This window comes from Lepisosteus platostomus, chromosome 8, assembly GCF_059453375.1.
Source record: "Lepisosteus platostomus isolate fLepPlt1 chromosome 8, fLepPlt1.hap1, whole genome shotgun sequence".
Classification (NCBI taxonomy): Eukaryota; Metazoa; Chordata; class Actinopteri; order Semionotiformes; family Lepisosteidae; genus Lepisosteus; species Lepisosteus platostomus.
In genome coordinates, this window is record NC_142618.1 from 38,712,379 (window position 1) to 38,727,156 (window position 14,778).

A 14,778-nucleotide genomic window follows, 5' to 3' on the forward strand; every position below is an offset into this window, starting at 1 on the left:
TAGGCAAAGGTAAAGTAGTGGGAGAACAAAGGTTGGGAGGGAGGAGGAGTGAGAGGCGGGACCACGGGACAGAAAGTTGTTGAGGGCGGTCAAGGGAGCTCTGAACAAGGAGGTTGCGCAGATTAGGTGGTCGGCGATATGAGATGATAGGGCAATCAGAAAAGAGGGCCCCAATGGAGGGATCATCCTGTATGATGTTGTTGTGGTTAATGGTCCTGGGGATAGGAAGTGTGTTAGGGTGGTAAGGAAGCACCAAAGGAATGCGGTTGTTACGGCGAGAGTTCCTGATCGGGTTGATGGTCTGGGGGGTGTTTTTGGCTCGGGCAAGGGCCCTGTCAATCACACTGCTGGGGTATCCTCTGTTGATGAAAAAGGAGTACATTTCGAGGGCTTGGTTCTCGAAGTCGATGTCGTCGCTGCATAATCGTTGTAGCCTAAGGAACTTAAACATAGCTGATGCTGATCCATGTTTCCTTAAACTCAAAACCATTCTGACTGTATTAAGTTTATATACTTTATAAAAAGATATTATGTTTTAACCTTTTCCATGAATACTTGCTGTTGTTATTTCAGTTAAAAAAAAGTGTACTTTTTAGAATTCGCTTAATAGGGAATATAATATGGAATCGCGTAACTAAATAAATTAATAATGATCTTGATTTAAGGATCTCAATATGATATATTTATATAGCTGGTAGTATTACCATATTCCACTTTCTTTGTAAACATCTGCATTAATGTCTTTGACTCATTCACTCGTGATTACTTTTGAAACATTTGAATTTGTCCGTTTCAGCTATATTTCTGAGCAGCGTGCTGATACAGTGTGTTTAGTGCATGCCTCTCACTGAGAAGGTCTTCATTTTCCACTCAGGGCACAAGTTGTCCTTTTAACAAAGAAAGACTCCTTTTTAAAAAATAAAATAGTAAATATTATGTGTACTATATTGACTTTTTATTATTTTTGTTTCACAACATGTTCAATGTTGAATGATATTAATAAAAACATGATTCCTGTCAACAGTGGGAGTAAAAACCAGTTCAACCGGTTTAACTAAATTCAAAATACTTTATTCTTCCCAGTGTGGCAATTTAAAACAAGCCTTTACAACAAGCCTAAAAATGAAATTGTATATATTATAACCGAGAATAACAAAGTGGTATTAAAAAGACCACTTAAACTGAACAATAATAAAGTATCTGATCATTATTAACAATATTAATTTTGTAATAATAATCATATCAAACTTCTTGTATTTCGTTCAGGGTCATTTGTTTTATCCAGTTTTCATAACCTTCACTTTCTTATTAAAATGCCTATTTATGAGACACAATGCTTTAGGTGTCAATAACTTTGCGAACAAATAACATAGAGCATTTAAACCATAGGCATCTTATATATTGTGATTTGTGAAGATTTTCACAGCTTTTATTTAAACACCATTCAAAAGCTACTGTACAGTATGTGTGCGAAACACCAGACCATATAAAGCAGAATAACACAGACTTATTGGGTTCAACCTCTCTTTAATTTGAGAAACTCTTTCTGTATTTTCTGTCTTTACTCAGATAAGAATAAACTATAGATGCAGCCATTCAAAATGGGTAATGTAATGGGTAATTTAAAGATTTAAAAAAAAATATATAGCTGGTATTATTACAGTAGTCCACTTTTTTTGTAACGTGTTTTTATTTTTAATTTGACTCATTCCCGCATAATTACTTTCAAAACGTTTTTAAGCTTTTAGTTTCAGGTCTGTTTTTGAGAGGCAGAAGTTTTTCTTCTAACAAACAAAGACTTAAAAAAAAATAAAATAGTGAATATTATGTACACTATATTAATTTGTTTTCTTAAATATTATAACATAATCAATGTTAAGTGATATTAATAATGAAATAACTTGAATGAGCAAACCTGAATACTGTCAATCAGTGGGAGTAAAAACCACTTCAACCGGTTTAATTCAATTCAATTCAAAACACTTAATTCAGTGGGGTAATTTAACACAAGCCTTTACAACAGGCCTTAAAATGAAATATATTATATATTATATTTAGAATCGAGAATAACAAAGCGGTATTAAAAATACCACTGAAACTATAATAATGTGTCTGATCATTAATTTAATAATAATATTTTCAAACTTCTTGTATCTTTTTCAGAGTCATTTGTTTTCTCCAGTTTTCACAACCTTCACTTATTAAAATGCCTATTTATTAGACACGATTTTTAAGATGTCAGTAACTTTGTGAAAAATGACACAGAGCCTTTAAACCATAGGCATTTTAAAGACTGCGATTTGTGAAATTTTTCACAGCTTTTATTTAAACAATATCTAGTACCTGGTATTACATTTTTAGAAACCTTAGTTTGAATAAAGCAGATCCCAAGTGTAAGCGACTTCATAACGGGAGAACGGATAATGCTACGTTTTTATGGATCAATTGAAGCATTCTGAAGTCTTTCAAAAACACAAAAATGTAACATAATATTGGATGGTACGATGGACAACTGATTCTTTTAATAAAAAAAAAAATAGGCAACAATAACGTGTCTAAAATAGACATTGCATGATTTTAAAATCCATTAAAAAAGGGTGTAGATAGTTAAAAACTATTTTATGCACAAAAAACAGGTGATTTTTCTTCCTCATGATTAGCTTAGGATCTCTGTGTAAGCTGTAAGTTTTTTAAAACATTTTAAACACTTTAATTTTGTAAACATAACACGCATTTCCTACAGTGGTGTGAAGCAGCACACCACCCACTGAGCTCCATCAGAGAAGAGGCGTCTCTGAGAGGAGCTGTGGACCTCAGCAATACTGCTTATGGCACTGAACATGTCTGCCTTTAAAATAGTAAATATTATGGACACTATATTGAATTGTTTGGTATTTCTTAATATCACAACATATTCAAAGTTAAATTATTTATTAATAACAACTAATAATTTCAAATTTTAAATAGTATTTTGTTCAGAGTGATGTGTCTGTTTTCACAACCTTCAATTTATTAAACACCTATTTTTGAGACAGGGGGTTCCAGACCTCTCTATAATTTATGAATCTCCCTCTGTGTTTCCTGTTTTCACACAGATAAGAATAAACTACGTATGCTTATCTTTCCACAGGCAGAAAGATGTTCTGTGCTCAATAGCTCTTTCACCCCAGTACTCATTATCTTACATTTTTAAGCATCAGTCGAAGCATTCTAAATTCTGTCAAAATCGTAAAAAAAAATGAACTAAATATTGTTGGTGAGATTGCTTTCTGTCCTGGATAAGGCAGTTATAAAATAGATAGACTGGTGAATTTACACTTGTAAAAACGTTCCAATTTTAGAAGAAGGGGGGAGTCCCCATTACCTGTAAAGCGCTTTACATGGAGTGTCCAGAAAAGCGCTATATAAGTGGAATCAGTTATTATTATTATTATTATTATTATTATTATTATTATTATTATTATTATTATCTAAAGTACCATCAGATACATTTTAAATTAGCTGTTTGTGAAATTCACCTACTTTTCAGACTTTTGAAAAAGTACCTTTCTCTCCAGGAAACTCATCAAAGGTTAGTTTTTTATAAGTCTGAAACTTGGATGGTATGTCTCAGCGACTCTACCCCGCCCCTGCCAGGTCTCTCCTCCCACTGTTCCACACACGCCAATCACAGGAAGTCAGATACACATACTGTATACTGAAACAGTAGCGCATACAGCAATGAACGGCGGTGTGATGTATACTGTATAAATAATATTTATATCTGAATATATAGAGTATTTGTGTAATATTTTTCTTAATCCAAATATAAAAAGTTAAATTACTTGGTGCTGAAATTTGTACAAAATATAGATGTCTGTAATGCGGCTGTAAACCTGTGAAAGAGGCACATTGCATTCGCAACAAGCTATAATAACAAACTGTTTCTACACATGCGACATACTGATAAGCTGTTTTCCGATTACTGGCAATTGTTGAAATAACCCTTCTTCCCTCCTTTGTTTAGTTTAAAGAATTCTGTGAAGAAATCCTTGCTCATGAAAACATCACACAGATACAGATGCAGACCTCGTTTACTCTTTACTCTTAACTCTTTACAAATTATTAAATTTTTTCACTAACAACCAATGCACCACGAGTGCCCCTGTTGGTCATTTTGGCCAGCCAATCATGTATCACGGTACAACGCAGTGACCTTTGGGTAATTGCGTGCGGTACAGGGTTGTACCGTGGATTTTGAATGGCTGCATCTGTACTTCCTAATGACATTACAGCTGGAAAGATTATACATTTTAATCATTTAAAGTTTTTTAGATCCGTTCCATCTATACAAACGCCACAAACTATTCTCGATTGTATCTCTTTATATAAATTAAATGTATTACCTAAAGAATAGAGTTACACAGTGGTTAGCATGCTTTTCGTATCGTTTTTCAGAAATACAACACTAGCACCAGATGTCTCAGTGGCTTTCAAAATTATGCATGTAAATCTTTGAACTACACAGAGGTTAGCATTGCTGTGCCCTGTGATTGACTGGTGTTACTTCAAGGGAGTATCCTGCCTTGTGCCTGTTGCTTGCTGGGATAGGTTCAAGCTCCCCTGTACTAGATAGAGATCAGAAAATGGATGGAACTAAAGATACCAAGTAACTATAGACAGTGATAAAAACCCACTATGAGATGTCAGCAGTTACTCACTGAAGATTAATTGTAAAGTGCTGCCTTAAGGAAACAGCCTTTCCACCTCTCTGGCACATCTGTATATATAGCTAGTTTGTTATTTAAACAAATTGCCTCTAAATATAAACATCTTAAGATGCTGGCTTCCTGGATCAGCCTCAGCTACTCTATATTTGCCTATTCCTTCTATTTATATGCATCCAACACAGTTCAATGTTCAATGCTAGCAACTACACAAAATCTAAAATACATTTACGTTTAATACAGTTTTATTAAAATGCAATTAAAATATCTTTAATCTAATTTCAGTAGCTATGTAAACATTGTTTTGTTGTACAATTCAATATTAATATTCCTATTAAATGTGTACAGTAGAGAGATTCAATGAGGAAATCGTTTCACTAACGTCTAATACACCACAAGTTCAACCTGTTGATCATCTTTGGACAGTACATCACGTGCCGCGCTAGCCTGCAGCCCCATACCCGCATTACGGGGTTTTACCGTGCATTCTGAATGGCTACATCTTTAGAAAAATTTTAAGATGCTGTGGATCTGTGGATCACCATCAGCTACTGTATGTCTGCTTATTCCTTATGCTTATGTGCATCCAACACTATACAAAATCTAACATACTGTAACGCAACGGGGATTCAGGCGGGCGCCCTTGCCGCATTAGGTTGGCACCCCACCGTCGGGGGCTCGAACCCGGGACTCCCGCGTCACTCAACAGGGACCCAGCCCAGTGAGCTAAAGAGAGATCTCTCCACAGCCCAGTAGCTGTAGTCCTGCTATCACAGGGAAGGGCGGTGACGTCACCTGCTCTGGTAAGCCGGCTCTTACACAGTACCTGTCGGCCATAAGCGTTACACTCTCCCCCGCTTAAATCGCCGTCCCCGGCGAAGGGCTATCCCATCCCACTCTGACACCAATGTAACGCAACGGGGGTTCAGGCTGGCGCCCTTGCTGCATTAGGTTGGCCCCCCACCGTCGGGGGCTCGAACCCGGGACTCCCGCGTCACTCAACAGGGACCCAGCCCGGTGAGCTAAAGAGAGATCTCTCCACAGCCCAGTAGCTGTAGTCCTGCTATCACAGGGAAGGGCGGTGACGTCACCTGCTCTGGTAAGCCGGCTCTTACACAGTACCTGTCGGCCGCAAGCGTAACAATACATTTATGTTTAATATGTTTCAATTAAAATATGATTAAAATATGTTTAATGCCATTTCAGTATCTATGTCAACATTCAACAGTGTATATTTAGTGAGTCTGTTGACTTCATCATCTTCCTCTGTAGTCTACATCTTGTGTCCATTTGTCAAAAGCATGCCTAACCCTCTTAGGAAGTATTCTTGTTATGAATATATTCCTCACCTTTCCCAAACTATCAAACAGAACTGCTTGTAAGAGCAATTAAATAATTAATTAAATGAAAGCTACAGTACAGACAGATTTTACATTCTTCAAGCAAAAGTAGCTCTTTATCAAAATCAACTACTTTGCAAACAGTACATGACTTCTCAAAGGTACCCTTTTCTCTTGTTCAGACTCAAGAAAGGTTTAATTTTCTTCTAATTTTGAAATTTGGACGATATGCCTCAGGGACTGATTCATAGTGATTTATAGTGTAATCAAAACAAAACCCTCTTTGGGTCTTTTCTCCCAGCATTCCACACACAAGAATCCCTTGAAGTCAGATCCAGAGATATACCGAACAGTAGCTTTAAAACCACTACAGTACAGTATGTGTGAAATATATTTTTCAAAATTTAAACTTATCCTGATTACTCATTGCTGAAATTTGCATTAAGGCACAGATATAGATTATCTCAATGCAGATGTAAGCCTGAAAGAAGCACGTTGATCCACAACAAGCCATAGTAGAATAATAAATTATTTTTCATATATCAAACTGAGTAATGTTTTTGTAAAATAGCTACTCTCTTTTTAAATTAATTTAATATTGAAAATACTGTAACATACAGTTTAAAATTAATAAAAGTCTAAACAGTATAAAACTTAAATCTATCATTGGAAAAAGATCGTCCCTTGGCATTGACCAAGATTTGAAACCAGGCGTTTTCTGACGTCAGCCCAAATCCTTCCCCATGCCACGTTAAGCTTTCACTGCTCCACCTGGCAGTTTTACAAAAAGTGCAGTCCGACAACTGAATATTTTTAAAAACCTGCAGTGTCTCGTAGCGCGGGACAAAATGTACTGTGTACTGTACTGTGTTATCTGGCATGTATTCTGAATGGCTGGATCTGTACATAGCCAGTGAGTTAATCGATCCTGACTTAAGGAACAAAGGACAGTGTTATCCCAACCTACTGTATGCTATTTTCTCACTTAATTTTTAAGGTTGATCTGCATTCCTGAGATATCTGTGTGTAACACAGCCTGCTTCCTAACCCTTTCACCTCTCCAGCTCTTCAGCTGCACAGCTATAATGTGGACTAAATGATAAGCCCTCAATTTTTTTCTCTGAAAATGTCATCCTACCTAATTTGGGTGTAATTCTGTGCAGGCCCAGTTTTATACAGAATGTGGGCAACTGTGGCAAAACAAAGCAGCTCTATAGTAAATGCACATTTTTAGCATAGGTTTACCGTAGCAAGCTTTTGGAAGGGTAGACTTTAGTACACTTTTACACACAGTGGGCAGTATCACGATTATCCCTATATGCTATTCTGTGCAGTCCATGGTGAATTCTTTTTAGAGGACACAAGCAGGGTGGTGGCAAGTAACTGACATCTTTTTTAAAGAAACAGTTAAGCAAAAGGATGTCGGTTAGGAAGAAATGCTGTTCTGAATCACTGTCTCTTGAATTGTGCTGAGGCAGACAGAACCTTTAAAGTGACATTTGATGCTCAAATTTCAGTATTATCTCCTGCAGTCTGGAGATGTGTTTTGTTCATTCAGTGCTACATTTGGGGCACTTCTGTAGAATTGACATGCTTGCTTTTCAAAGTTCTGGGACGCAAATGCAGTGCACTTAATCTCTATGTATGTATTTTTACAAATTGGTGGTGTAATAAATTATAAATGTGTAAAATAAATCATATTGAATCAATGTGAAAATCAGATCCTGACATCAGGTTACTGTTCTTAAAATGAGTCATTTCATTACATAAATTCAAGGATTACAGAACTTTATGAGGCACGTGTGCTATTTAATTCTCTGTCAAAGTCTGATAATAGATAATAAAACACAAACGTAGACAAAACCAATATCAACAAAAAGTAAATTCTACTACTAAATAGATACTGTAAGTACAGCCATTGGGTTTTAGAGTCCTATGTATTTTAGACTTGTGTCCTAACAAATACAGATCATACCCAGGACTTAATCTCTCTCTCCAAAACACTGATGTCCACAAGTGAATTTCCCCATTCTAATAATGCATCACTAATATAGGACAGATATTTTTTTGTCCTGAGGATTCCACAATATAGCAAATAAGAATTTCCTAAAATAAATAATACTGCAAGCTCTCCTGTAATAATACTTACTCTTAACAGTACTCAGTCTGGTTAGAAAGGAGTTTTAATGATGAAGAAAAAATGTAATATTCATCCTTCTTCTTTTAATGTGTTTTACTCTTTTCTGTATCTCTGTTTCTGTGTTTATGCTGTGGTCCATCCCTATGGAGCTGTTTTAATGACCTTCCAAGGACAGTGGACAGTCATGCTTGAAAATTTATTGTGTAATATTGCTGTTCTAATGTTTTACTGTGCTGTTTATTGTGCAGTGAATTAAATACAACAAAACAATATCCATTTTCAAAATGTTCAGAGTAAGTTACTCAAAGCAAACTTTGCTTATCTTGCTGAAACAGACTACCCCTCCCAATCATGACTTTTATTTTATTTTTTAAATGAGCTAATGTGTTTATTTACTTTTATCCAGTACATCAACGATGATGATCAGTGTTCTTAATGTTACACATTGTATTTGTTTTGTGTTGATCTAGGAATTTACATATTGATATCTTAGGAAAGTCAAAAGGACTTGTTTTGAACTGTAGCCTTAGAACACAGCAAAAACCAAGTACATTCAAAATGACATTAAAAAGTAACAAGAAAAATTAAATCTGACTGAATTACTTCCCAGTGGGCTGTGAATTTGGAGGAAGAAACAAAAGCAAAGCTATAACAATGGCAATTATTTTTCTGCATAGTAAATTTTCTTTCATATGTGCCAGTTTCCTAACACATTAAAAGCTTTTGTACAGTTTATCTCACAATAACACATTAATTAAGTCTTTCTTGGTCTTTGTGATCATTTTTAAAGAACACCAATGCAGCACTGTGATAATAAAGCCTTACTATCTGTTTTGGATGTGGTTTTGAGAACTTTTGTGAGAGTCTAGGATAGCTCACCATGTGGTATTACCTTCTCTGTCCAGTTCCATCTGGCACAATGCATGCCACAGCTTTACAGCTTTCTCTGCACTGGACTCACAACACTGTAAATATCTATAGTAAAGTTGAATTTCTTGGTGAGGTCTGAGTTACAGAAGACTTTTAGCCCATGTGTAAAAGGATACAATTTCTGTGATAACATCAGACTGCCTAATCATGTAATTTGTCCTCTAATTTAAGTGCTAGAAATTGGATTTGCTGCATCCTTTTCTAATTGAAATTTCTGAGCTGACCCAACATACCAGTGTAGTTGTTGGGATCTGAACTCCTAGGTCCCATAAATATGTCCTACAAGCAGCATATGTGTTTTGTGCATTTTATTGTGTATCTTTACTTACATATCTTTATTTTCATATTCTTCGTTCTGTTTTTCTTTTCTGCTTTCACCAGGTAAACATTGGGGAGAAATCCACTGTACCCAGGCTGGTAGATTTTGTTTATTCCCAGTTGAGCTCTTTGGTGCACATGCACTGTCACTATATGTTCAAAGTCAAAGTCAACTTTATTGCCAAACCAACCCTTTGTGTTGTTTGGAATTTTTTTAGGTGCACTGAAACTTCATGTAAACTATCAGATATGCAAAAAGTCAGTGATACAAAAAAGAAGAAAAAAGCTAAATTACATAATACATATTGTGATACCACTGGGGTTTTGGTTGCCACTATAGGCACAAAACAGGCATGTCCACAATCTCACATGCCAAACAGGCTTTCTCTTAAAACTGGTCTTTCTCCATTGGACGGTCCCCTCTGGATTTGGTGTACTTCTCTGTCCTTTCTGGACATTTATTCTTCTCGATTCCCTCCAGGATCAATGTGGAAAATCCTCCCCTACTCAGGATAACTAAAGCTGTAGCCCACTAGTCTGCTTTCTCTTTCACAGTGCAGAACGTGATCTATTCTCTCTCATTTGCTTCATGCTACTCTGTAAACATCGGCTCTACACACATCTGTGTTATGTCTGCTGCTTCCTTGTACAGTATGTGTGATGGGAGATCTTGGGAGATCGCTACTCGAGGAAAGTACTCAGCGTGTTCTTAAAGACCTCCCACAGCTGACTCGTAAGCTCCATTCAGCTTTGGTTGCCTAGCAACGCTTACCCCGTGATGAGAACTCTGCTCCTCAGGGACTCCACGCCCTGGATGGCATTACAGTATAATACACAAATATAATACAATGCTAAATTACAGTGAAGACAGAAATCCATTCAATCGAGTGCACAATACTTCACTATGTGGAATATTTTAAATTCCTCAAGTAAAATTACTAAAACATAATTATGTATTAGAGACTGAATATTCTCAGGACAGGCGATCTACTGGAACCTCTCTGTTATAGATTTGATACATCTTCAACTTTTTCCCAAGGGAATAAGCTCAAACAAAGGAAAAGGTGGGTGGGAGTGGTAATAAATAATCCGTAGAGTTTTATATGATTTAAACTTGTGGCATATATGGAAGCAACAGTTATTTTAGAAGCTGTGGGGACCACTCTTTCCAGCAGTTTTCTCTCCCGAGGGGTTAGGTTCCCAAACCAGACGTCAACAGAAGAAGCTGACATGCTCTCATTTGTTGCCCTGTAAAAATGGCCTATGGCTTGCTGAGGCACACCAAACTTTCTCAGCTCCCTGAGAAAATAGTCTGTGATGAGCTTTTTTCTCTATATGGTGTACATTGGCTTTCCATTTAAAGGTAGAGGAGCTTGTTGTGCCAGGAAACTTAAAGGTATATATCCTCACCACTATCTGACTATCAATCAGAAAACATTGAATTTTGATTCTTGTCACATCTCAAATCAAAGACTACCTCAAACTATTATAACTTTGGTTTTACTTATAGTGAGCTGGAGATTGTTTTGGCTGCAGCAGTGACCTCCTTCCTGTTAGGAGATTCATTGTTTTTTTTATTAGCCCTAGGTAGTATCATCTGGATTCATTTCACTAATTTCACTGATTCGGTGGTATAATGCAGACATAGTGATGTCTTGGTGATAGCAGCCTTGGTGGGCACCCAGATTTAAAAACGTGAGAGTTTCTTATGTAACTTGACCACCTGCCTCCTTTCTGATAAAAATCCAGGTATACATTGGTTGACTTATACCCATGTAAGCTTCTGGGGGACAATTGTGTTAAAGGCCAAGCTGTAATCTACAAACAAGACCCTTGCATGTGTACTGTACATGGGGCCACAAGGTGCTATAAAATGGAGTGGATGCACAGAGAGACTACAACCTTAACAGACTTGTTCACCCTTTATGGGGCTAAATGACACTTACATATGATTTTAATTGCACTGGAAGTCACAGTAGCCAGATGAAAAATATTTGATTGAGTTTACACACTCTAATTGTTTATAGGATCAGAAGTTTAGCTCTGCAGAAGATAGTTTTCTGAAAAAATAATGTATGATATTATGTTTTTTTAACTAATTTCCAGTGTGTATACATAAGCATTATACCTGCTGATTGCTAAGTGGGACCGGAGGGGGGCGCCCACCCTGCGGTCTGTGTGGGTCCTAATGCCCCGATATAGTGGCGGGGACACTATACTGTTGTGGGCGCCATCTTTTGGATGAGATGTTAAACCAAGGTCCTTGCTTGTGTTTGGTTCTCTTATGAGGAAAGACACAGAAGTCCATCTACAAGCAAAGAAACTGCTTCAGTGTCTCATACCAATAACCCAAAATCCAAACCCAAACTAAAAAAGAGAAAATATAGCAGTGAGTACCTGGCTCTGGGCTTTACGTGTGTAGGAACTGAGAAAGAGCCACTGCCGCAGCGTATTGTGTGTTCCGAAGTGTTATCAAATTTTTCAGGGTAAAGCAGTGACGATTGTTCACGTCCAAAGTAAAATAGAAGTCACAATAAAGAAACTAGAAATGTGGGCCAAACATATCGACCAGTGAAACTACGAATCATTTGAAAATTTGTCTGAACTGCACGACTACTTCCTGGCTCCAGATGTTTGGTTCGGCTGGATTGAACATCATTTTGTAAACCTATGCAGAGGCCCTTGCAAATTTGAGCGAAAAGGAGCAAGACAGCCTTTGTGGACCTAACCTGTGACAGTGCTTTGAAATTGATTTTTTCACAGAAACAGATTTTTGGCTTCATGTTACTTTGGAGTATCCGGATCTTTTGGACAAAGCATTGAGATTTTTTGTGCCATTTCTGCCAACATATCTTTGTTAAACTGGATTTTCAGCGCTGGTGGCACTAAAGACCAAATACAGGAGTAAGCTTAAGCTTGAGCCAAACCTCCACTTGCAGCTTTCCTCTCTGCAGCCCGACATCCAGCATTTGGTGTCTGTCAAACAGCACCTCTCACTAAGTGAGCCAGAAAGAAGGTGCGTGTGTTTACTGCGAGGCTAGTTGTAGGCTATTGAGTGACTGTGCACCTTCATATTGAATATAATGTAACAGATGGGGAGTTAACATCTACTTCTGTTTTATAATTGCATATTTTTGTTTCTCAGCATCTTCATAAGTTCATTGGCACAGAAGGCTACCCCGCACTTCTGGATAAATTTTCAGTTCATTTTGATTCCGCCTATTCAAGTTTTGTTTTTGACAAGGCTAGCATTTATTGCGCGAGATATCATAATAAAGAAAGAGCAGTTCTCATAATAAAGAAAGAGCAGCCTTAGTTTTTACAACATTTTTATTTTAATGGATTTTATTTATTTATTTTTTGTGAGGTGCTGACTGGACTCCTTCTGTAATCAATAAAAGGTCTTTGTAAAGCCATGTTTGTAGCTTGTACAGTGCCCTCCAGAATAATTGGCATCCTTGGTAAAGATGAGCAAAAAAGGCTATGAAAAAATGTCTTTTCTTGTGTATCAGCTTGATCTTGCACTGAAAATATGAGAGAAATCTAACCTTTCAGTGAGGTAAATTGATTCAAAGAAAAAGAAAGCCGTTTTTCTCAAAAACCCAAGTTTCATAATTATTGGCACCCCTAGAAATTCCTATGAACAAAATCTAATTGACATATAAAATATTAATGGGAATATGTTTTTAAAGCACAGCCGAGTCTTTAGGAACTCTTAAGTGGTCATCCATGACTTCCTGTTTCACTGGGGTAAAAATATGAGGTCACATGCAGGCAAAACACCCTTAGTCATTCATCAACATGGGGAAGACAAGAGAATACAAAAATGAAATGAGACAAAAGGTTGTTGACCTTCATATATCAGGCAATGGCTATAAAAAAATAGATTCACACCTGAAAATACCCATCTCCACTATCAGGGCAATAATTAAGAAGTTTCAAACAACTGGAGCCCTAATGAACCTGCCTGGAAGAGGACACAAGTGTATTTTGCCCCCACACACAATGAGGAAGATGGTTCGAGAGGAAAAACTTGCTCGAAGGATCATAGTTGGACAATTGCAGTTGGTTGGTTGCATCCTGGGATCTCCAAGTTTCCAAAACTACAATTAGACGCCACCTCCATGCCAACATACCATTTGGAAGGCTTGCCAGAAGAAAGCCTCTGCTGTCATCAAACCACAAAAGTAAGTGCCTGGAGTTTGCTAAACATCACTGGAACTTTGATTTGAACTGGGTTCTATGGTCAGATGAGACAAAAATAGAGCTTTTGGGCAACAAACACCAGAGGTGGGTTTGGCATAAAAAGAATCAAGGTCATGCAGAAAATAACCTAATCCCCACTGTGAAGTATGGCGGTGGATCTGTGATGTTGTGGGGCTGTTCATCTTGCAAAGGCCCTGGGAATCTTGTTAGGATACATGGCATCATGGACAGATCAAAATCTGTCTGCCTCTGCCAGGAGGCAAGACTGGGTCGTGGTTGGATCTTCGAGCAGGACAATGATCCAAAGCATACCTCCAAATCCACACAGAAATGGTTCACTGACCACAGAATCAAGCTTTTGCAGTGGCCATCCCAGTCCCCTGCCCTAAACCCCATTGAAACCCCGTGGGGTGAGCTGAGGAGGAGAGTCTACAAGCAAGGACCAAGGACTCTGAAGGATCTGGAGAGATTTTGTATGGAGGAGTGGTCTCAGATCCCTTTATATGTGTTTTCCCACTTCATCCAGCATGATAAGAGAAGACTCAGTGCTGCTATCTTGGCAAAGGGAGGGTGCACAAAGTACTAAATGCAGGGGTCCCAATAATTGCGACGTGTTTTTGAGAAAAAAATTTTATGAGGATTTTTTTTTCTTTGAATAATTTTACCAAACTGAAAGGTTAGATTTGCTCTCATATTTTCAATGTAAAATCAAGCTGATAAACAACACAGGCATGTTTTCAAAGCCTTTCTTGCTCATCTTTACCAAGGGTGCCAATAATTCTGGAGGGCACTGTATATGTGTATTTTCTCTGATTACCGGTGTCGGTTAGGCTACTGAATGAGGTATAGCGCTAGTCCATTTCAAAACGGTGAGGACGGCCTGGTCCTTGTATGGGCCACAGAAGTTGATATGGTTGGTCATGAGGGCTGCAAGCTGTAATAGGTTGGGAACCTCTGATCTAGAGGTTAAAAGGTTTGCTTTGCATCTGCAGACCCATTAGGTGGAACCTAACCGTAGAACCGTGTCTAAGTTCCACTGGCTTAATAGAAAATCAGTGATAAGCAGCTCAGTACTTTCAGTTTTTCTTTAATTCTGTGTTGCCCTTTTATAGTTAGCAGTTGTCCAAGATTTGTTCTG

The 14,778-nt window shown here is 37.6% G+C and overlaps 1 protein-coding gene across 6 annotated transcripts in view; it reads left to right on the plus strand.

The window, feature by feature from the left end:
* slc12a7b (solute carrier family 12 member 7b) overlaps window positions 1–14,778 on the plus strand; it is a 153,316-nt gene that overhangs the window by 41,689 nt on the left and 96,849 nt on the right. The gene's annotated exons all lie outside the window — the stretch shown is intronic.